Source organism: Rattus norvegicus, chromosome 11 (genome assembly GCF_036323735.1).
Source record: "Rattus norvegicus strain BN/NHsdMcwi chromosome 11, GRCr8, whole genome shotgun sequence".
NCBI classification, from domain to species: Eukaryota; Metazoa; Chordata; class Mammalia; order Rodentia; family Muridae; genus Rattus; species Rattus norvegicus.
Genome location: NC_086029.1, coordinates 41,477,190 through 41,502,813, shown reverse-complemented (window position 1 = coordinate 41,502,813; position 25,624 = coordinate 41,477,190). Strand labels below are relative to the sequence as shown.

The 25,624-nt window shown below is 38.8% G+C and overlaps 1 long non-coding RNA gene across 2 annotated transcripts in view; it reads left to right on the top strand.

Annotated features, from left to right (window-relative positions):
* The first annotated feature begins 4,254 nt into the window (after window positions 1–4,254).
* Window positions 4,255–25,624, top strand: part of LOC108352303 (uncharacterized) — a 35,581-nt gene continuing 14,211 nt past the window's right edge. Inside the window, exons 1-5 of one of the 2 annotated variants that reach the window (XR_001840450.3) lie at window positions 4,255–4,359; window positions 5,760–5,824; window positions 8,328–8,491; window positions 15,324–15,481; window positions 17,444–17,617. This is a non-coding gene — a long non-coding RNA (uncharacterized LOC108352303). Of the gene's footprint in view, window positions 4,360–5,759; window positions 5,825–8,327; window positions 8,492–15,323; window positions 15,482–17,443; window positions 17,618–25,624 lie in introns of those variants that run through there. The other variant, XR_001840451.3, reaches the window with a different exon arrangement.

Sequence of the window (25,624 nt, the reverse complement as noted above, 5' to 3'; positions counted from 1 at the left end):
AGTCATGACTGTGGGCCTGAAAGTGTAGCCATGTGACTGGATGGAACTAGATAGTCGGGTTAACTTAGATGAACTGGTTAATGAGCTAAGGCCTTAGCTTTAAAATAGTTAAAGGTTTTGGTGTGGTTATTTTGGGAACTAGCTGCTTAAGAAATAATTAATGTATGCATATTAATTTAAATAATTTTACATTTGGATTTCAGGACTCCAGACAAAAGAGTGACACTTTGTATCCTCCAATCACTGCCTACTAACTACCTACTGTTTAGATTCATTTGCCCTCTACTGTGCAATGTTTTCCCTGATTTGTTTTTCTTTCAGTGCTACTTTTTGTAAATCAACCCCCACCTCCCTATCTTATCTCCTCTCATTCCTCTTATTTTTCATATCCTTGTCCTTGCTATCTGCTCTAGAATACTATTAGTTCTGTAGCCAGTTGGATGTTGGTGGCAGGAATCTAACAGACACATCACCCAGGAAAAGATGTTTTCAAACCCGTTGAAATCATCAACTCTGACTCTGACACTCACTCTCAAGCTATGTGAGAGCTCTTTGTTCGGAGACTCAGCTCTCTGCATATGTTTTGACTTTTAACCTTGCCTCAGGTTCTTTTGTGAAAGATGCTGGATCTTTAGCCAAACAATTAGTTCTGTCTCTAAAGAATTATTTCTTGTCTAGAGAGAAGAACACATTCCTTCCTAGTATGAAAAGAAAGGAGCCGAGGTAAGTACCTTCTGGGCAATGAACACAATGACTTAGGAAGGGATTGTGTGGGTTTCACAGGCAGGATGTTGGATGTTCTTTTTTTGTTAAACTGTAAAATCTGGACAGCCAGATGCAACAAGGTGTGGTTTCCCAACCCAACAGACAGATCTGTGAAATGCCTGACAGGCTCTGATTTCTACTTTCCCTGTCAAAAGCACACCAGCTGCACCGGCACAACAGCGGCAGAGAGAGGGGAAGGGGGAGGGTGGGGCTGGATTGCCAACACGTTCTCTGGGGTCACAGCCCCAGGGGCGCTACAGTGACTGCTGTGGCTCTGGAATTGTTCTCACTTTTCCTTTCTTGCCTGGGACTGTGAATTCTGGAGAGAAGCCAATTAACATTTTTATCTTTTAAAATTTTCTCTTTAGATTTACAGGACCCACAACATCTGGTGGCCTTCAGATAATATCAGCACACAATTGTTAGTTCTTACTAACTAACCCAAAGACTATTTTTTTTCTGTGAGGTTTCACTTTTTAAAACATCAGAAAGTTTTTGTTTGTTTGTTTGTTTTGATTACAGAAATGTCTTTAGGACATCCAAACCATTTGAGTGGATTCCACTAGAAGAAAGCAGATGTGTGTCCTGGATGTTAAAGAGCCTACTCAGAGTCTCTTTTATGGCCACAGTCTCATGCCCACTGCCTTTGCCTCACTACCAAAGCCCAGGGTAAAAACAGTGGCCGACCCATTTTCTCAAGAAGGCAGCTCATAGTTAAATTCAGACAGCTCCCTCCCTGTAATCAGCTCACCTCCTGATTATTGGCTTTTGTGTGGTGAACAGCCAGGAGCAGGCACATAACACTACTTTTCTTCATGCAAGCTGCAGTTCTCATAAGTACTGCCAGCCTCCGACAGCCTCAGAGGAGAGCAACGAAGCCCTTGACATACCTCTTTGTGGGGGACACTTTCAATCCATAAAGGTTGTAATTTTCCCTGTATTGATTCTGCTTTTACTACCTAGCCTGCTTTCTTCTGAAAATTATTTGGAGGTTTGCCAGCCATCCTGCTTATATTTTGATAACATGCCAAATTGCCGCACAGATTATTAGATTTCAGAACAAAAGTAAAATGGCCACAAAGGTAAGTGTTCCCTAGACAGTTGGCCATTGAGAGCTACAGATATTTCTTTCCCCTTCATCAAACGAACTTCTTAAAGATATTACATATGGCAGTATAAACAAGTACCTGTTTAGAAATAAAAGACACCCATATCTGTTTGTCCCTTCACGTCCTAATAAACTAAAATTTGTCTTAAATTTTAATAACTTTTTATTTGAAGGTAAGTTCTTTCCAGGATTATATGAAGTAGATTACTTTATGCAAACAGAAAAGGATGTAATAGGCTATTTGGGGGGAGTTTAACCCAGTTTTCTGAAGCATGATAGTTACAATTATATAGTTAGATATAACAGTTAAAGAATATAATGTCATATATTCAGAGTATATTGAGAAAACATGTCTACTTTGGGTGTCCCCCAAGTTTCATTTTCATTGTTTCATCAACTATGGACTGAAAATGCATGAAAAAAATTGCTTATATACTGAAAGTGTACAGGATATTCTCATCACCATTGATCTAAATAATACAGTATTAAAAGTAATGCTGTTGGGTTGGGGATTTAGCTCAGTGGTAGAGCGCTTGCCTAGGAAGCGCAAGGCCCTGGGTTCAGTCCCCAGCTCTGAAAAAAAAGAACCAAAAAAAAAAAGTAATTCTGTTGGGGGGAGGGCGGCAATGGGGGGAGGGGAACACCCATAAGGAAGGGGAGGGGGGAGGGGGATGTTTGCCCGGAAACTGGGAAAGGGAATAACACTCGAAATGTATATAAGAAATACTCAAGTTAATTAAAAGAAAAAAAAAGTAATTTTGTTGCAGAGAGAACTTTCCGTGGTGTGGGTAAGGAATAGTCTCACTGATTATCCAGTAGCAAATAACCAGCTGGGTAAACCAATGTATGAATAACATCATAAAGACCAAGTTTAAATATAGGAATCTATGTGCATATAGATATACTTATACCTGTATACATATACGTACACAGGTATGCATGTAATAACAGTTAACATATGTAGGAATTTGAAAGAGTGACCATGGAGTCCAAAAGTTTGGAGGGACGAAAGGGCAAGGAGAAACGATATAGCTATGTTATGAACTCAGAAGAAGTATCAGCAAGTTTATTTTGCTGCACTGGCATAGTTTTCAGTATTTTAATAACTGCAAGATGATTGAAAGCATAAATGCTGTTGGGTCAGGGATACATGCAAATGCTGTGATTTTTATACGATGTTTTACATGGATGTGGTTTAATGTCAGTGTCCCTGAATCATTCCCTATGGATGCAGAAGCACACACTGTGTGAAATAATCATCAGAGTCAAACTAAGAACCCCATCATCTCACAGTTTCCACTAAAAACATTTATTTGTGTATTGCCATGAAGACACATCAGTACTTCTGACAGAATTGAAGTGTAGCAGAATAGTGTTCCCTACTGCTCTGTGCTTTAAGTCATCAAATGCACCTTCCCTGAAATTGCCAGCAACCTGACTCCTCCAAGCACTGGCATTTACTAAAAACTACTTCACGTTCATGAGTTCTGTGTGATTCAGATTCTGTGTAAGACCCTGGTACACGTCTTTGTGTCCATGACTGACTTTGCTTACTATAGTGTTCCCTAAGAATCATTCAGAATTCATGATCTTTTGTTGTTACAGCTTTGCCTTGTGACTTAAGGGGAAAGTGACATTATTATACACAGATACAGCATTTTGTTTTGATCCTTATCTTATCAAAGGCCATGTGGTGGGGGTATTAAATTTCTGGTAAATGCTTTTGTGGTTTTTTTTTTTTTTGAGAATTCCATACAGCATGTTTTAATCTTATTAATCCCTGTCCAAATTCCTTCCAGAATCCACTCGTCCACTCTTCTTCCCAATCCACCTAATTATGCATTTCCTTCCTTTTCCTATTCCTTCCTTCCTTCCTTCCTTCCTTCCTTCCTTCTTTCCTTCCTTCCTTCCTTTCTTCCTTCCGTGGAGTCCTCCCCTCATAATGAATCTGAGGGCATGCATTTACAATAACTGTAGTTCCCCCCCCCTTTTTGAGTGAATATTTACAGAAAAAATCATCAGATATAAAGAGTACACACAGAGGGACCCATGGCTTCAGCCATATATGTAACAGAGGAAGGCATTGTCTGGTATCAATAGGAAGAGAGGCCCTTGGTCCTGTGAAGTCTTGATACCTCAGCGTAGGGGAATGCTAGGGTGTTGAGGTAGAAGTGGGTGGGTGGGAGTGGGAGCACCCTCATAGAAGCAGGGGGACGGGGGAAAGGGGATGGGTGAGGGGGGAAAAGGGAATAACATTTGAAATGTAAATACATAAAATATCCAATAAAAATAAATAAATAAATTTTTTAAAAAGTACCTACTGAGAGGGAATGGCAAGTTTCTTCGAGAGAAAACTGACACCTTTAGTCTTCTAGAATGCACTGAGAACGTGACCGTTTAGAGGAGTTCAACGGTATTTTGTCTTTTATGTGATACTGTTGTGAGTGTGGTGTTCAAGATTGAACACAGGACCTCATGCACAGCAGGTAAGCACTGTATTACGGAACTACCTCTCAGCCCCTCTCTCGAAGTTCGTAACTGGCAAAGCTGAATATGTGACAATAGTGAACATGAAAAGTATATAGCTTAGTATTTTGATCCATCACTAGTACAGAATGAAGATTTGTTTACCTCAAAGATTCTTTGATTTCAACCCCCAGTGTAATGATATTTAGCAGTAGGGCCTTTGCAAGAAATTAAGGCTGGTCAGATGACAGAGATGGTTAAAGTTGAGCCCACAAAATGGGATTAGGGCTCTTGGGAGAAGGGGAGGGGACAAGAACTCTTTTTCTGTCCTGTGAAGTGACAGTATGAAGATACACACTGGCAAATCAGGCAGGGGTCCCTCACAGAAGCCAAATTAACCCTGACCTTGGTATTGACAATCTTGTCTTCAAATATTTGAGACATAATTGCCTGGTACTTGAGTCACTCAAAATGACTTGGATAGTTCTGTCTTTAAAATGTTCTACTGACAAGGTGACTGGGAATGGAACAGTTCTCTAGGCAGACCATGATAGCGACTACACTAATCTACACACAGAATAAATGGCATGCACCCATGTATGTGTGAACACACACAAAGGCAAGCATATTGAGACCTGAAAGACACACTGGGTTCTGAATTTCAGGTGATATTGTTGTACCAATGTCATCTCTCTAATTTGATATTGTGGAGGTTAGGAAATATGTTAACAATGGTGAGAATCAGGTGCAGAGTTGAGATAAACTCCATATGCTAATTTTGCAACTTCCTGTTGCAAAGACTGTCCTGAGACTGTATAATGTAATAATTCCAAAATAAAATATCAAGAAAAGGTAACCACAGGTTGAGAATAAAAGCTGGTATATTATAATGTGTGTAGGGGACATTTCTGGAAAAATTCTGTTGGTTATGATGAGAAGACATAGTTCCCACAGACTTACAGTGTTGGGAGCGATGCCCTTAAAACCCTCCATTATTGATGTTAATAGTATAATTAGAGTTAAGTAGGACTGGGTTCACGGAAAATCCCCAGCCAGCTGCAGAAGACTAGTACAAATCTGGTGGTCAGGTTGACTAATGATATGACAAAGTTGTGACCTTGCTGAGAAATACATCTGATGTCCAATGATATGACCTGTAACCTTTCTGAGAAACCAACATCCTGCTGACTAATGATATGACAAACCTGTAACCTTTCTGAAAAACTAACATCCTGTTGACATCAGCTGACCACACAAATACTGTGCCCTTGGCCTGTATAAATGTTTCTTATTTCCCCCTCCCTCTGTTACCCCTGCTATGGTATAAATTCAGCCTTGGGAAAAAGATAAAATGGTCGCCTTGATCAGATTCTCGTCTAGGCGTCCTTCTTCACGTCTCTTGTTCCCCATTCTCTTTCAGGTACCCTCTGTACCCTCGTTGACTGTCCTACAAGATGAGACATTACAGCATCTCTAATTTCCAAGGTTAGATTTAGAGGAAATGAGTCAAAACTACAAGACACTGACCTCATTGTTTTCTCCCATGTTTATCACATGCTACAGACTATGTAGCCTCTCCGTTAAGACTGGCTTTAGGATGGAATCTGTAAAACTGCTCCAGTCCCACACAACTACCCTACTTTCTAGCATTAATTACTTAGATATTTTATACAGTATTAGTATTAGATGTAAATTTTAACAAAATTTTAATAATTGGTTATCCAAGTTCATCAGGTTTAGTTTTCTGCTCTCTAAAGAACTTTTTAAAAGTATGGACCAATCTTTTGTGAATTTCCTAGAGAAAAAACAGAAAAGAGAATGTTTTATGTTTTTCTCTTCAGACAGTGAAGTTGAAACACTTAATACCAATTTCCCCAGTGTCTTAGAGCTAGATAATATTGTAATTATTAGTTAAAATCAATTTTTAATCAGAATCCATATTTAAAATAACGAATTATTCTCATTTCAGGGAAATTCAGCAAAGGGAGGAAAATCTCAATTTGTCTCTACACACATTCTCTTTTTGCTACTTTATCAGCAAAATAGTTCTAGTCATGTAATTGACTGGGAAGCTGTTATCACACTGGCGATCATAAAAGGAAGTGACTAATAGCTGACTCTGCTTTTAACAGCTCACTCCTCCTGCTGGGCAAATGACCATGGGGTTAATGTCTTGACTGTAAAACTGATTCCAGCAACTTCACTCTCATGCCCTATAGATATTGCAAGGTGAAGAGGTGTTCTTGCTTGCTCATAGTCTCCAACATATAAGCCAAATTTGAAAAATGCTTTAGTTTCACCAATTTTAGGGTGATACTTTATGATGTACTAGCACACTAGAAGGAGGAGGAACAGGCAGTCAAAATATATTGAATATGTCCTTGGGAGCAGCAAATTTATTTTGGAAGAATGATGCGGAAACATTATCTTAGTTAATGGTCAACACGGGGAGGGACAGGAATGATTTGTGCAGCACCCCCCTCTTTTACTTAACTTAGGAAATAGAATTCTACTCAGTACCTTTTTCATTTTTTTAATTATTGAAAGGGGAAGAATACACTTGGATTACAAAATAACCTGGCTTTACTATCATGGCTTAGTACTTATTTGAATCTCTCTCTCTCTCTCTCTCTCTCTCTCTCTCTCTCTCTCTCTCTCTCTCTCATTCTCTACACACTCATGTGTGTCTGTCTGCCTATCACTGTCTCCCTTTCTCCCTGCTCCCTTTCTGTTGTGGAACCATGGTATGAATGGGAATTTCTATTGTAGTTTGATTATGTGATCAAATTAACCTCTAAAGAAAGACAGTTACCTTTGTTTATTGATCTTTCTTAACTGATCTGTGTGCCCTGCAAGTTCCATATGAATGTCTTTACAGAGGTATGCCTTGCTTATAATGTTTGTATAGTTGAATGAAAGAATAGAAAGACCACCCTGACAGAATCCAGATTCTAGGATGCTAAGATTTTGGAACCTTCCAGTCTAGCTCCTTGTTTGATTCTACCTCAACTACATTGAAGCTGTTTCCTTTAAAGACTTGCTTCTGGGACATTTCCAGAACAGCTAGCTCCTCCATCCAGCTTTTCAGACTGTTATAGTCAGGATGTCAGCTAAGCCATGAACTTTCTCAGTACATAGACCCTGGCAGAAAAATGGTGCCAGATAGCCTTCCTTTGACAAAACCAATTTTTCTATTTCCCTTTGGACCCCCAAAAGAGAACTTTTTCTCCCAATTCAGCTAGAAGTAAGCAAAAGAAGATTGTTGTCCAGTCCCTTAGGCTGGGATGGATGATTTGGGTTATTTTGTGAATTATAGATATCTTGTCATGTAGCTTTGGACAGGGAGGAAACTAGAGAGCTTAGACCTTTCCTTTTCTCTTCTTTATCCTTCCTTCTTAGGTAAAAAATAAAAGGGAGTGGAAGAAAAAATGGGGATATAGTATTATCATAGAAATTAGAAGAATGGACAAACAAGGATGAGTTATCAAATTTACTCTTAAAGAAAACATTGTAGAGCAATGTCTTACATTGGTAGAAATATTTTTAATTGTTGCAAATTGAAGCTATGATTTTACATTGGTCCAGAAGTTACAGATTTATGCAAATTTAAGCATTCATTGGAGTAAATTTTTTATGTTGATACAAAATTTGAAATTAATAGTTTTACTCTTTGATAGGCATTGTGCCTCAGAATACAAGGCTTAGACCCAGTCCTTCTAATAACTGCCATTACAAACTGTTTAGGATGATTAAGCAACACAAGTTAAGGGCCAGATAGTGAACTCATGTTGTATTAGATTCTGATTTATTTATAATACAGTGTTTCCAATTTCCTCAAATAAAAATGACTAAGAATAGTTAAGGTTTAACAGTTCAGATTAACTTTACATAGATAGTCTTCAAAAGCACCAGAAGCTCCAAAATATATAACATTAAAGCCATTTCATTATTAAAGATCATTTAACTAGAGACATGACTCTCCTGACAGTATCCCCATCTTGGTTCAAAGAAGAAACTGAGCATCAATGGAGTTGCTCCAGTTGTGGCAAGATAGCCAGCCACTATGGCCTTAATTCATCTACACACAAAAATACTGCCCAGGAAAAGGACGGAATATGGGGAACAGTCGACCAATAGCTCTGCCAATACAGGGTAAGTAGTCCTTCATAATTCTGCTTAACAAAAGTCTGTCAAATGATCCTGGCTCAGAAGGCTGAAGACTGATGCTCCAATGTTTTGAGGAATGAGGAACTGTCCAGATAGTCAGCCATTTCTACAAATTGGTCAAGTTTTGGAAGCTATGTTTTGTGCTTCCTATATTTTCAGGCAATTTTCCAGTTGTTCTCGGAAGTCTGATGAGGCTGAAGACTAGTTATAGTCTCAAACTCAAATTGCGTAGCATTGAGAGAGATGATATAGATATGGGAGGATGGCTTTCAGATGGTAATGCAAGCTAAAACCAGAACATAATTCTGATATAGAATTGTAAGCTCTTTAAGTTAGGATAGATGGTAGAGTGCTTTATCTAAATTGACAAAAAGAGTGGACTGGGAATTAACTATATCCTATCCTATATAATTTTCATATTTGTAATGGTTGTGCTCAATTTATATCTGAGAAAAACGGGCCTTTTAATTGGTCAAAATGGGGAAATGTTGTGGTTTGCCCTGGTGCTGTTAGTTCTGCTTCTTCAAGAGGGCTGCCCTGATGAGGAGTGGATTACATACTCAGGGAATTTCATGTGAACCTTCTCCCTATTCTAACTGGTTAAATAAAGGCTAGAGCCTGTGATTGGGCAGTGGAAGGAAAAGGTGGGGCTGGAGATCTTAGAGGTGGAGGAACGAAAGGGGCAGGATGGAGGAAGATGGAGCAGAACCACGTGGCCCAGAAAAGCTTCAAGTACCAAAGGATCTCACAGCTGGGGAATAGATCAGTGTAGTGGTAGATCTGCCCACTCTAGGTGCAACACTTATAAATATAGTAACTGGGTTGTGTGATTTTTACAAGGGCTTATTGGGGTTGGAGATTATTGTTATACTTTCCTTATTATTTTATTGCTAAAGGCTTTCTTTAATGCTAATGACTTTAATGGTAAATATTATATTGATGAAAACTTGTTTAAATTATATATTTTGTTTTATTTCTTCTTTGTTTATGTGGTTTAGGATGTAGTAGTAGTAGAGCTAAGGAGACAGCTTCATCCATGAAGAGCATTGTATATGTCCTGAGCATGATACCCAGCACCCAGAACCCAGTTAGATGTGATAGGATATTACATCCTGGGAAGATGGAAATAGGAAAACCCCCAAAACTTGCTAGTCATCTAGCCTACAGTATTAGGTGATTACCAGCTCCCATTTAGAGACGTCATCACATGTGAAAACAGAACAAAATAAAATAAAATAAAAACAAGTAAGTAAGTCAATCTCCTGAGGAAGAGGTTATTTTGGAAGTTGTCTTCTGGTTTCTATACATGTCTTCATCCCTGCTACCTGAAAATGCATACGTACACAGACAGACACATTGACACACATGCATACACACACACACACACACACACACACACACACACACACATATATACATACATACATACATACACACACACACATAGGTGGCAAAGTCACACTTAGCCTCTTTTTTTCTTTTAACGAGAACAGGAACAAAAGATCCTTCAGTTTATCAGCAGTCTGGTCTGGTCTATGTATAGAAAGTCTTTCAAAAAAACCAAAGCCAAATCATATATTGAAGGTTGAATTGAATCATGGAATATATGTAGACAGATGCAGAATCACTTTCAGATTTCATAAGAAGATAAACTGAGTAAAGAGCCATCCACTGGCACACAGGCTACTTATCAGAAACCATATTTTTCATTAGTCATAACTTCCTAAACTCCAAATGAATATGCAGCATTGTTAAGACCTTTTGTCAATAAATATTAAAGTTTTTCAAACGTGAGTACAGAATGATTACATATTGATCTGAAGCTGGTAAAATCAAATAGTGTCCACACTGTCCACATCCATATGGTCCAAAACAGTCCTGCCTGTGTGGGGGCACATGGTGTCTACATGGCTGGATGTCCTGGATGGCATGTAACAGATTGCTCAAAACATTTCCTTCCTCCAAAGTACAGAGAGTGCTAGGACATTCTCAGTAAATACAGTGTGATGGTTTGAATATGCTTGTCCCAGGGAGTGGCACTATTAGGTATAATCTTCTTGGAGTAGGTGTGGCTTTGATGGAGAAAGTATTTCATAGTGGACATGGGCTTTATGAGCCTAGTTTCCTGAAAGTCAGTCTTCTCCTGTACACGATGTAGAGTTCTTAGCTCCTCCTACACCAGACCTGCCTGGATGCTGCCATGTTTCCCTTTGATGATAATGGACTGATCCTCTGAACCTGTAAGCCAGCCCGAATTAAATGTTGTCCTTATAAGAGTTGCCTTGGTTATGGTGTCTGTTCACAGCAAAAATACCATAAGGCATATAGTATGTACAAATCCGTCCATTAAAACAAGAAATGAGAATGTGCTCCTGGTATATTAATCTCTACCATATATGATGTCTGAATTCCTGTGTTTGTCCTTAGCGGGCAGAATGTTTGGCCATCAGAATGCCATATCCTGAATCTTCAGTTCAACTTCTCTATTTATTAGAACTTCTGAAATTATGTGCCTTAGATTTACTCTTTTGAAGATTTAAGCGTGTAAATAAAATGTATTTGCATTTTATTTGCACATTAGTCTGTCTGCCCCGAGTGAACATATTAAAATCATCCAAGCATTTCTGTCTAAAAAGAAATGTATTTTTAAATCCTCAACACCAGCATTATGGCATTTGTCTTCTGCATATTATGGAATGTTGCAAAAATCCAATTTCTGGAAATGTAAAATGGAGGTAATGATAATACTTATATCACAGAAAATATGATGCAACTGAGAGAGTTCCTAAAATATAAATGTTCTCTATAAATGTTAACTGCTGGTAGAATACAAATGTTAATAACTTGAATGTTTATGAATGCTTTGACCTGGTCTTCTGGATGAGCTGTAGAGAAATTATTTTATGCTCTTTATGACTAAATATTATTCCTCAATACCCCAGCATTTTAAATATCCATTGAAGCATACAATACAACATACTATTCACTCCTAAATCTCAAAAAAAATGTAAATACATGTTTTAGTCTTCTTGTTTTATGTCCTGGATATAATCTAATTAACCAGTCCTTTAATGCCCTTTTGTTGTATTCATCTTGTATATGTATGCACGTGTGTGTGTGTGTGTGTGTGTGTGTGTGTGTGTGTGTACACATCCACTTTCTGATTAAGTCAGCCTTCACCTTCCACCATGTGGGTCCCACAAAATGAATTCAGGTCATCAGGCTTGGTAGTGAGTACTACTATGCTCTGAGCCACCTGACCAACTTCTTTAATGTTTTTTTGTCACTTTTTGAAATATTTTTGTTGTGGGTGTTTATGGTGTGTTTATGTCGTGTGTGTGTGTGTGTGTGTGTGTGGTGTAAGAGAGAGAGGGAGAGATAGAGATAGACAGAGACAGAGAGACAGAAAGAGAGACAGAGAGAAAGAGAGAGAGAGAGAGAGAGAGAGAGAGAGAGAGAGAGAGAGAGCGAGAGAGAGCACATTTAGGTGCACAGCTGCATAGCCACCATGGTACACATGTGTAGGTATGGTGACACATTTGTGGAGTGGTTTTTCTTTCTTTCAACCTTTTCATATTCTTGCATGGGAAGATCCTCATCCAATGCACCATCTCATTTGTAAAACTACTTCTCTTTGCCTGTGTTCCCTTTGGCTTGCATGAGCTGGGCTTCTGATGAGTGTCTGCTTTCCTTACACTGTCACACTGGTTACCTACCAGATCATTTTTAGATGCACTGTGTACTCCACATGGTATTGGGATGTGACTGTGTCCGTAGTCATTTCGGGACTTTTTATTTGTTCAGTAATTTTCCTGGCACTTGAAAATAATTTGATATTTGCTTTACTGGTTATAAACACAGCCCCCGAGGAGCCATTAAAAATTCACACTCTATAAATTTGATAGCAGATTACGTCCTTAAGTATTTGGGCCAGAATTTCCACCTTCTTAGCTGATATAATTTAAGTCCACTTACATGAGGCATCCCATAATCAACAGATGAAGAGAGTCAGGCAAATTATTTTTCCATAAAACTCCATTGATTCCTATGGTGTATCATAATCATATGGTGATATGTCCACCTTTAATGCATCATCTATAACACAGTTTTAGTTGATCATCCCTGCATGTGCTTTTTAATGTGACAAAGCATGTTAGGAATGACTGAAAAGAATCCAGTATGGTATAGTGAAGTAAACAAAGAAAGCAAAGAACTGAGTCTCTCCATCCGTCAGATCCATGCGATCTTCCAGTCACAGTCTAAGCCATCACTGACAACCAAGCTCAAAGGCTCTGAATGAGCAACACTCATCTGAAAGCCAGCAAGGAGCAAGCAAAGACTAGCTTTGGGTTGGGAAGCCTAAGTATCCCTATGTATAACTGATTCAGTTGACGTCAGACAGCAACAGGAAGAACAAGCTTTTATGCAGGTTATGCGCAAAGGCAAAGGTACGGAAGTAGGATGTTGAGAGAATCAAACCCGAGTCATGAAAGCACATCCACATCTAAGTGAGCATCTAGTGTCCATGTTTCTTCAGCATGGACTGCAGAACAGCCAAACATGGTGACTACACATAGGGGTGGCTGCATCGGACAGCTTGCTTCCCTTACAGAGGTCCTGGGTGACTCAGTCTAATTTTTAGACAATTCCCACTTCAGCTTCTTCATTAACCTTGATCATCTCTGTTCTTCTGGGGTCCTCCGAAATTAGTTCCTGGGTAAAGGTTCTCAGACATACCATTCTCAGACCATCAGCAGCCAGGAATGTACTTTATTTTCCTCAGAGAATGTCCCTACAGTGTGAATTCAACGTATAACTATATCCACATTGCATGTGTAGTGGTTTCAAAACTTGAATTACAGTCTCATCTACTTGCCATGAAACCTTCCAGACTAGAGACAGGCTGTCCAATTACTGTAGATTAGCTTCTAAATCTTACAAATTATCATCCTACTGCCTCCATCAAGCAAATAGGAAAGCCTAGCCACTTGTGTATTCTACAATACAGCATGAGTTTTTTTCTATTTAATAAACTTACCTTTTACAGACTTTGAACACAAGCAGTTTCCCTTGATATATTATTTATTAACTTACTGGTTGCACTTTTGAGTATGACAAATTACTATTGGTATAGTTTTGCTCTCTGTTTGTTTCATTTTCTTTTGTTAGCTTTACAAAAGATATGTATAAATCCCAATAAGGGCTGGATGTTTGCAGAATCAGAATAAAAAGTCATACAATCTAATATACCATCTAAACATACAATTATTATTCCTCATAGAAAACATTACTAGATTTTAAAATAGTTCAGAGAGGTTAAGGGTCCAAGACTTTATTCACCTTTGTATGTTGGCACAAGAATCTTTCAGGATAGCAAAAGTGTTTAAATTTAATGGACAATGACATCCTTTAATTTAAAGCCACAAATCTTAATATATTTCTCATTTTGCAGAGGTAAATTGGGAGATGCCTTACTCAATGATACAGGTGTTTCTTAGTTATCCCACATCTCTACTTCTGTTCATTTTAGATAGAGAGACAAACCAAGGGGGCAGGGCAGAGAAAGATTGAGAGAGAGAAGATTCTGATAATAATGGGTACCCAGTTGCTTTAAATCCAATGGGGACAACTAACATGGCCACATCTGACACTGGATACTTTTGACAGCTTTCTTGTATTTTTAACAGTTTTAAGTTGACTTTGCCCTTGATGACTCCTTGTTCAACCTTTTCTGGCCTTTCCACCTATGCCAGTTTCTTTAGTTCAAGATTTTTCTCAAAGAAGCTCCTTATTGTCCTCTCAATGTAAAATGGTACTTATGTTTTTGATTTTCATTAATAATATTATAGGAAACCATACAACATTGTGGAGAAGAACACTATTCATGATTTTACACTGATAGGATTTATACTTGGAACTAATGTTCAATCCTATGTGGATTTCTAATCTACCTTCCATACTCCCAGTAGGGCCATACTCTTCTCTGGGGTAAATTTGGTCAAGTAACCATGATATTAGTATTGGTGAGTGTGTTGTCATTACTAGATATTAGGTTCCCTTACTAAAATGGCGAAATTTGTTTTAGTGTCTTAGTCAGTGTTTATATTCTTGCACAAACATCATGACCAAGAAGCACATTGTGCAGGAAAAGGTTTATTCAGCTTTCACTTCCACATTGCTGCTCATCACCAAAGGAAGTCAGGACTGGAACTCAAGCAGGCCAGGAAGCAGGAGCTGATTCAGAGGCCATGGAGGGATGTTTCTTACTGGCTTGCTTCCCTTGGCTTGCTCAGCTTGCTTTCTTATAGAACCCTAGACCACCAGCTCAAGGACGGCACCACCCACAATGGGCTGGGTCCTCCCACCTTGATCACTAATTGAGAAAATGCCTTACATCTGGGTCTCGTGAAGGCATTTCTACAACCGAGGCTCCTTTTTCTGTGATAACTCCAGACTGTGTCAAGTTGACACACAAAACCAACCAGTATATTTAGAATTTAGAGATTTTCAGATATTACAAAGATTATATAACATGTAAACTATACATAATTTAACAATCCTAGGGCTATCTAAAATAATATCCTAATCAAGAATATTGACCGATCTTGGCACACAGACACACAAAAGTCACATGCCCTAATCAAAGAAAAATGAAGGTATGTATACTTTTCAGGAGTTTGAGTCATGTGATTTTACTTAAAGATAGTAAGTAATTTCATATTTTACTATTAATACATTTTTAAGAACTTTTGGTTGTCAGTTATTTTTGGAAGTTTGAGAAGAGGTTGTTATTGTTTCTTTCTTTGTTTTCTCTCAGAATAAAGTTCATTTACCCACTATGGCTTCCAGTTCCACTGTAATCTGGCATTGGTCTTTTTTCTGCTTTTCACCTGAGATTCTCTGGATGATAACCTGAAGCTCTTTGCTTGACATAGTCCTTATTTGGCTCAGTATTGCCTGAGGCAAAGCAATAAGGTATGTTTTGGTGTTAAATTCAGATCTTGTGCTGCTTAGTCTTATATCAACTTGACACAAGCTGAAGTCATCAGAAAGGAGGGGCCCTCAATTTAGAAAATGTCTCCATAAGACTGCACTGTAGAGAAGCCTGCAGGGCATGTTCTTAGTGATTTATTGGAGAAGGCTCAGCTCATTGTGGGTGGTACAACCTCTGGGCTGGTGGTCCTACATTCTATGAGAAGGCAGGCTGAGCAAGCCAGTAAGTAGTGCCATTCCTTGGCCTAAGAATCAGCTCCTGCCTCCAGGTTCTTGCCCTGCTTGAGTTTCTGTCCTGACTTCCTTCGATGATGGATAGCGATATAGGGTAAACCAAATAAAACCCTTTCATCTCCGAACAGTGCTGTTCATGGTGATTCATCACAGCAATGGACAGGCATAGAGTAAGAAATCGGAGGTCAGAGGATAAGATAGTCTTGATAATGAATTTGAATGGCTTGTCAACTAGACTAGCAGATGCACTTCTAGTGTTGTCTGAGAACATTTCCTAAGAATAGTAACTGAGAAGATCCCACAATGCATGTAGATTCAATCTTCCAATGTCATCACAGATATAAGGTGATCCATGAAAAAGCAACATGTCCGTGCTTACTTTTACTTCCTGTTTCTGAAAGAGTATGTCAACCACTGGCTGCTTCAACCTTATCTGACTTCATACTCTAACCTTGTATAGTGTGCATCCATTCAGGGAATACCCAGACTTTTATCATAAGATTCAACTAGTGATACATCGAACTTGTGGATCTGAAAACTTGTTGAGTGCCCTGCTTCTGCAAAGTGCAGCTGGCCATTGTTGAACTACTCCATGCACATTATATTAGGTAACACAACAAATCCATTAATTATGTGTATAATAAATATATATTTATATTATAAAATATATGTTATGTATGAAATATATGATATATGATATAAAATATATGTGTAATATGTAAATTTTATAATATATATAGATATACACTGTTGAATTTCTTTCTCTAGAGAACATTGCCTAGGATGTGTGTGATATCTTAAGAAATTACATTAATGTTAAAAAGACAATTGGAGTGTTATAAAATCTTTGAGAAATACCAAAGAAATAGTGCTGAGATGGATAAAATAAATGACTTAATGAACATTGAAGGTACCAGCAATTACAGAGGGGAAACAACTAAACAGAACCATACGAGAAAGTTCCCAAGAAAGCAATTATTCTCAACCGGTTTTAGAGGTACAAACAGCCTAGAGTTGCTCTAGCCTAAGGTTTCAAGTCAGTGAGGCTATCTTCTCTGAATCGAGAGCATGAAATCACGCAGATTGCACAAGGTGCTAGGACACTAGGCAACAGGAGCAAGTTGATGCAAGGCGAGTCTGAGAAAGAGAACAGCACGGAAGTTAAATGACTGTGTTGTAAAACATCCAACCATTGTTTTGGAGAAACCAAGAGCAAAAAAATTATTGCTTCATAATAAACAGACCAATTTTCTTAATTATACATAATTCTTGAGGAACATCTATTAACTTTGACTTCTCTTGAGCTAAGGACAAAGTATTGAAGAAAACAGAACAAAGGTATTGTCTGCCCGACACTCCCATCTTATTGATTGTAATTCAGATACATGGTTCTAAATGATAGATGTTAGATCAGAGTTCTTTAATGCTGTTATCCATAAGTGGTTGCATTATAGTTAAAATTTTACTCATGCATGGATTTTTAAGGGAGGAAGTGCATTTCTTTAGTTGTTAATATACACTACTTAGTTATTGGCTGGAAACCTGTTATGGGCTGTCTTTTTTAAGTAGCCATGTTCTACATTAGAAAACAAGAGATAATATGTTTTAAAATGGTAGAATTAAGTGTAGAAATAAGAACTTATGAAAGAGGAAGCCAATTTATTATTGTTTGTGATGAGTAGGTAGTAAAGAAAGATTGAACAATTTCAGGGAGAGCGATATCAACATACTCACCATCACCTGCAAAGCTGAAGTATCCTGCTTCCTTTAACGGGCCTCACCTTGTAAATCTTCCATCAATACCACCAGCAGCTGCAGACAAGTCTAAAGCAAAGGAATATTTAGGAAATTTTCAGAACAAAATTATATCATAACTCATGCATATGTGTATGTGTATATATTTAATGTATATTTGTGTGTGTGTGTGTGTGTGTACACGTATATGTGTATATGTGTAAGCATCAAGTCAAAATCTTCAGGAGATTTTAAGAAGAACCTACCAAAATTAAGAAGAAATTCAGAAAAAGTAGGTACAAAACCATGACTTTGATAGCAGACCACACATGAGCATGCTGCAGCTTTAAGAACCCAGCCACACAAAATTAAGGAGCCAGCCATTGCCACTGATGCAGCTAAACATTCACTCACCATAATGTGCAAGATGATCACCATGACTAAGCACCCAGGGCAATGACAAACGAATGTCACACAATAGAAATGTGGTAGTTATTGAAAGGGATCATGAAGAAAGGGGGGGGCATTGAAATGTTGGTTATCGAATGCTAGATAATCAGAGTTAAAATAAAAAATATTACATAGTCACAGGGAAGGTGACATGACTTAGGTTTTTAACAGAAAAGAGTAGTAATCTTATAAGGCTGAGTGGAAGGATTAGCACTCTCAAGAATGACGTAACTGGAAGGGGAAAGAAGAGCAGGAGATGCAGACTCCAGAGGACATGTTATGTGCAGCACAGCTGTGGGCAGAGTACGAGCATCCTTTCACAAGCCAACATCTGTGAGGAAGTGTGATTTTTTTTAAATGTACACTGGTAATAAAAATGAGTAAGATTAGACACTTCACTCAAGACCTCTATGTAGAAACCTGGAAACTCCGCTTAGAAAAATACAGTGAAAAGTGAGAGGTTTGGTGGAAGGAATTGTGGAAGTAGAGAGTGAAGGGAAAGCAAAACATCTCTCGAGGTTTGTGCGGAGTAAAGGACCAGAAGAGAGAGTCAATAAACTACACCCTCTTTCCCCAACACACAGCTTGCTGGCTCCAGCACACAGCTTCCCCATATGCCCGGTAGTTATTTTCTGTCATGACCTTTAACAGTGACATACATGTGTAAGGAAGCTTTAGTATGGAGTCTGAGAGAACACGTTTAGACCAAACATCTTCATCAAAAGGTACTATGAAGCCAGGCAAAGTGCTTGGCAAATTTTCTTTTATTAGTCTAAGGGTACAAATATAGCATGACCTTTTCTAATTTTGAGGACACATACGTACACACTTACATTCATGATAAAATGAATGTGTTGACGTTCGTCTTGGCATGGTTTCCAGTTTAAATATTAAAGACGTGGTGTTCTGTGTTTGGGAGGCGTGAAATTCATTATATCGCCTCAACAAATCTCTGTGACAAACTTCAGTTTCTTTGACAATATAACTTGACCTATTTTGAGAGTACTATTTGTTTTTTTTCAGCAGCAGCTTGGGAATATTTGATTATTAAAAATTGAGTTGACTGGCATATTTTTTTCAAAGTATGAAGATGGAGAGATTATAAAATCACTGACTTGAAAGTAACTGGCATACTGCTGGATGGCTAAGGAAAATAACAACCCCAAAAAGCCGCAAGAAAATCAGAAGTATGAACACTCTGGTGCCAAAATGCCTTTGGGAAATTGTTACATGATGGTCCTGATTGAGAGTTTGATGTAAGGGAAATTGTCTGGCTAGTATAAAGGGGAAATTGTGGCAGGTCAGAAAAAAGTCATAATTCAGGGGCTACCGGATTGTGAGGCTATGTATGTGCTTCTAAGCCAAACAACTTCCATATTATGGTTTACCTGATGAGTTGTTTTGCCAAATGAAAAACTAATAAGTGAACTCTCACTCACCAAAATTTTAAAAATTGTTCAAGAAGTGTCAGTAACACTACCTTAATTTCTATCTTCATATCCATTTTCTAGGTGACTTAGTGATTTGATAGCCTGTATTAGTACTTAGGATTAGCAGGGGATAATATACTTATGAAAAAAGCAAATGCACTTCATATTGCATTCAAGATTACTCTGTGGTTGGCGAAATGGCCTAGGAGGAAAAGGTAGCCGTTAAGCAATCAGGGATACCTGCATCCAGTCTCGGGGACTCACATGATAGGAAGAGAGAATTGATTCCTGCAAATGGCTCTCCGATCTCTAAACATCTACTCTGACATGCGCACACCATTACTGAAATGTGAACATGCACAATGAAATGTAGTCACATTTTTGAAAAAAAAAAAAGAGAGATTAACCTAAAGTGAAAAAAAATTCTTGATATACACTTTTCTTTGGACTAAAAATGTTGGCTGGCTCCTAATAGGTGCCAGATGCTGGGGCTGAATCAAAGATAAGGCCAGAACATTGCTGCTGCCTTTGCTGAACTTCTGTAAATTGTAATGCTTTCATGCATGTTGCCGTCCTGCAATATGAGATATGGGTAACATGTGTGATACACGTCAGCAGTATCACTTGCATTCCATCTATTGCAAGGATGTGTGTGTGTGCGTGTGTGTGTGTGTGTGCGTGCACACACACATGTGCATAATATTTATGTCTGAGAGCTCTATATGTGCATGCTGTACATGTGTGTATGTGTACAAACAAATCCATATGGTGTATATATGTAAATATGTGTAAAAACAAATCCAAATGGACAACTGATGCTGAAACTCAGAAGTTGTAAAAAGCATGGTACCATTGTTAGCCACACAATGGATCTAAAAGCAGAGGGAAATCCTCAAATCTGCCTGCATTGTGTATCTCTCCTTTACTTTAGCTGAAGACACAGATAAGCCACTGTTCTAAATATTAGTCTTTTTAATCGTCTCTTAAGAGCAAAACCTTAAAGGAAGGACTATGCCCTGAGTGAGGCTAATTATCCTTGAAAGTGAGACTGAATCCTGGAACATAAGCAACTCTTGTCCCAACCAGATTGATCCTCAGGTGATGACAGAGATAATGACCTCTTTGGATTACACTGAAGAACCAGAACCAGATAATCATTAACGAGTTGTACCTCGCCCTTGACTGCCTCAGGACATACAACTCTTTCCCTCTATCCTGATTCCTCCTTGACTTACATAAACCTTATGCCAGTGACCCCCAAAACACACTGCAGCCCACCAGACATTTTATCAGTTTCTCTTCTCAGGTCAACCACATTGAATAACCTTCTTCCTCTAATTTTTATCCTTTCTCTTCTCTTTCTGGAGTTGGAAAATGGATGACTGAGCTTTGCTTCTTGATGTGCTAGAGTCCAGGATTTTACCCCCTAAAATTCCAGTACCACTGTCTCATGAAACTTGAGACTCATTTCCTTGTAGGTAAGGTTGCCTGTGTGGTCAACCACAAGGACTGTGATTGTGAGCTGGAAGAACATGAGTGACAAAGTTAATAGGGGGGGAAATATCTGTGTTACCTGTAGTGCTTTGTATATGGCTGATGTCTCGTGGTCTATCTCTGATTCATTTCATGTCTGTAGTCCTTTGTATGTAGTTGAGGTCTAATGGTCTATCTCTGGTCCATTTTGTGATGTCTGTTGCTGCTGTCCTTACTCAGCTCTTGCTTAAGCAGTCATCACACCAACTGCTTATCCAATACCAAATGTTCATCCTGAAAATATACACACAAGTAAAATTAATGCAAACCGAACAGATGACATTTAAGAATATATTAGTATGTACATATACCTATATTCATGTAGTATTTAATTAATGAAAAATAGGCCATGACTTTGTAAAAGGACATGGAAGTGTTTACAGAATGGTTTAGAGGTAAGAAAAGGAAGAAATGATGTAAATATATTATGATCTCAAATATATGAACAAAGAAGCAGTTTAGTCAAAAATTTGTCAGCACTCAGCATGCAGAATTCTCCACTGGAAGATCACAAATCTATCAGAGATGAAGAAAGCTTGTCTATGAAACAAAGCAAGATGATAAAATCATATAAATAAATAGATTTTTGCTTCTTGGTCTAAAAGATGTTTAAAAGCTGAAGTCAGATATAATTACAAGTAGGAAGAAAGACACTATGAGTTCCAGATTTCTTCTTAACATTACCAGCTCTTGGAGAGATAAGGATAATTTAAGTATTTACTGTGATAGTAAATTTTATCCTGCTTTGTCTATCTAGAAGGATGAACACAAAGAGAGGCACAACAGGGAGTGAAACAGATCTCTCTCTAAGGTGCCAAATTTCTCACTCCCAGCTGAGCTGACAAAGATTAACATATTATTAAAATTCAAGCTTTTCTAATATGTCTCCTGGGTAATGGTGTACCAGTCTTCAGCCATTTTTCCCAGTGATTGCCAAAGAATTCTCTGTCTGACCTGGAAAATAACCTAGCAAACTCCACAGAGAATAAGATTTTTGTTTCTTAAGGAAGAGAAGCTAAATGAAAGGTCAAGTTGAGCATCAGTGGTAACGAGTGTCACCATGGTAACTTTGAAGACTGAAATGATAAATCCAACACAAGTAAAAAAGTGTGTGTTTGGTGGATAGAACTGGGGATTTCACAAGAAAAGACCAATTGATAATAACTGATGAACTACAGATATCATGTGGTCGAACTCAAACTTTTCTCAAAAATTAATTTCTTATATTGTATAAACTAAAGCAACCTGGAGTAGTGTTAGTTGAAGACATTTAAAATGCAGTTGGGAGTGTGCTGCTACTTAGCTTTAGACAGTCCATACCTGAAGCACTGTAGTAGGGTATCTACTTTTTAATTAATTAATTCCTCTCTCATATATTATATCCTGACCACCTTTCCCCCCTCCTTCCACATGTGCCAACTCCCTTCCCACCAGATCCGTTCTTCTTCCATTTCACTTCAGAAAAGACCGGGTCTCTCAGAAATATTAGCCAAACAGGGCATAACAAGTTATAATAAGACACTGTGAGACAACCACGTAGGAGAGGAGTCCCAAAAGCAGACAAGTCAGAGAAAGCCTCAGCTTCAACTGTCAGGTGTCTAACAAGAACACCAAACTGCTCCACCATACATATATGCAGAAGACCTAGTTCAAACCCTTATATCCTTCCTCATTGTCATTTCAGTCTCTGTGAGCCCCTTTGAGCCCTGCTTAGTTGATTCTGTAGGTAGTGTTCTTGTGGTGTCCTCAACCACTTTGGCTCCTACATTTTTTATACTACAAAACGTGTTAACCCTTAAGTTATGGACCAGAATTTTTTCATAGACTTCCATTTTTCTAACCTATGTAACTCTTATAACTTTAATTTTTTTTTCAAATCTTGTGTTTAATGGTCGTTCTTAAATGCTTTAGCCTGTCCTGTAACCCATCACCCACCAGAGGTAGTGGAAATGAAAGGATACAAGGGATGTGGGCCTGTTTAGATAGCTTCGGAAATCAGTTCAGTTCACAGGTTAGCAGGCACTGGCAGCTAGATCCATGTGAAAACACTTCACTCATACACCAGCAGGTCAGTCCAATACAGTTGGTTTAGCAACAGCAGTGGCGTGACCTAGCAGAGACAGCCAGGCCTCAGCCTTGGCTTGAGTCAGCAGGAGGGAACAGGAGGAACACCAGGAGAATTTCTAGACTGTGCCTCTCAGCAAAGTGCGGATCAGTGAAGATGCAAGACTAACAAGCATTGCACTGCTAGCTCCAAAGCAAGCCTAGCACTGCCCCCTTCACTGTCCATCTATTTCTGTTTATACTTCCTTCAAATATCACGTGTCCACCACAGGTCTTGACTCAGCATGTGATTGTCTTACCTGACATCACTCTGCCAATCAGCCCTAGTTTGTAGAAGGAAGAAACTGCAGGACACCACCAGAGGTTTTTTTGGTACATGTCTTTCTATGGCATCCTGACTAATGCAGCTCAACTCCACATTGTAATGCAGACCAACACATGCATGTTGTTATCAAACACACCTTTCTCATGTGTCTCTTCATGTGCTCACTTTAGCAGAACATCCTTTCTCCTGTGTCTGCTTCAGTGAGATATTCCTTTTCGATCTGTCTTAGTCTTTCTACTGTATCCACTTCAGCTAAAAGTTTCTTCAAGTGTTTGCCCCAGCAAAACAACATCCAATCGAGATTTTTCCAAAGAACTCTTAAGTTTTCACTTCAGATTCTTTCTTGAAAACTCTCAGGAGACTGACAGCACATTCAATCTATCACAACATAACTTTACCTGATGCCAACAATTCCTGACTAGTAATTCATATTTATAACCCAAAGACAACCATCATTCTGCATGTCCTTAAAAATATTTCAAGACTGCTTGAGCCTCCATTATCCTCGATTGCTTTACCAGGGAATATACTCATTTTTCTTTGTTTTCATTCAACCGGTGATTCTGGAAGAAGAAAAGACCAGATTCTCAAGTTGTCAGTAAAACTTGTGATTTCTGCATGCTTTAGATAGAGTAAGACACACCTGAACTATGACTTCTTTGATCTGTTACTTGGAGAACATGTAACTTCCTCAGTCTTCCGTGACTCCATTCCTTTATTCTTATTTCATAGCAATATGTATAACCTTTATATGTTAAGATAATTGCAAATATTAAAAATGCCATATTTTAAATGTTAAGTATTGAAAAGTTAATAAATTATATGCAAACAATTCAGGGATGGTTTCTGATTATTGTTAATGTTAATTAGAACTATACACACTTATGGTCAGAATATCCGTCATGAAAGTCTGTGAAGAATGGAGATAGAATATGTAACTTCAATTTTTTCAAACTTTATTTTTAGTGATTGTTCTTAAACCCTTTGACCTCCCTGTAGCCCACCACCCACCAGAGGTAGTAGAAAAGAAAGACCTATTTAGAAAAATTCCTTGGAGGAACTCCAGTCTTGTGTGGAAATCGGCAGATCAGTTTACAGGTCAGCAGGCAGCAGCAGCTCGATCCTCTCACAAACACTTCCCAGGTACACCAGCAGTCCAGTTCAACAGAGTCAGGATAGCCAACATGCACCAGCAGCCGTGGCACTATGTAGCCAAGACAGCCAGGCCTCAGCCTTGCTTTGAGTCAGCAGAAATGCTCAGCTGTGCCTCTCTCAGGGAAGTGAAGAGCAGCAAAGACTGGAGACCCAAAAGGTTGCACCGCTAGCTGTACCAACAAGCCAAGCTCTGTGTCTATCACTCCATGGAGTCCTATTTATACCCTCCAAATGTCACGTGTCCTCCATGTGCCTTGCCTCAGCATGAGTTTTTGCCTCAGCGCATGCATCCAATCAGCCTGAGTTCTCAGAAGAGAAACTGCAGTACATCACCAGTTTTTTGGTGCATTTCTATCTATGGAGTCCTGACAACTGCAGCTCAACTATGCAATGTAAGGCAGACTTATGCATGCCCGTTGTTAGCAAAGAATCTGTCATCACATGTCCTTTCATGTGCTTGCTTTAGCAGAACATCCTTTCTCCTATGTTTGCTTCAGTGAGTCGTTCCTTCACGAGTTGGCCTTTGTCTTTCACGCCTGTATCCACTTTAATGAAACATTCCTTCACACATTTGCCCCAGCAAAACACCATCCAACACCAAGGGGCAGGGCCTCTAATACTGCATCACATCTAGCAGAGGGAGAGTATGTAAGCATTGAGAAGGTAAGGACACCAGAGCATCCTGCCCACTGAAACTCAGCTCAGTGCTCTCCTCTCAATATGCACAACTACTGATATAGGAACTTCTACTCTTGCTCCTGTAGGTTATAGCCTGCCCCACTCTTAAGGCTCTTTGTACTCCAACAATCTAGTCCAGAGCACTAACTTCTGCTCTCCTAGAACTTGGACCCCTCTCTCTGCAACAGCTGTCATCAGAACTGCTTCCAGCCCAGCAGATGTCAAACTTCCCATGTGGTGCACAGCTCCTGCCAGAGGTTCTGCTAAAGCCTCATGGCCTCCAGCTTCGGTAGTCCCTGCAGGAGCACATATGCTGCCTCTCAGGGTTTGGGGTCTGGCAGTTGCCACTCTCTGGTTAATAGGTCTAACACCTCTGACTCACACACAGATTGATGGATCTAGTGGTTTGAAAATGTGGATTCTGATACTCATTCAATATGCCCTAAAGAACTTGCCAGGATTTATTTTTTTCTGCTATGTCACTGGATCTGCATTCTTTTGATCATCTTACTAATTTCCAAT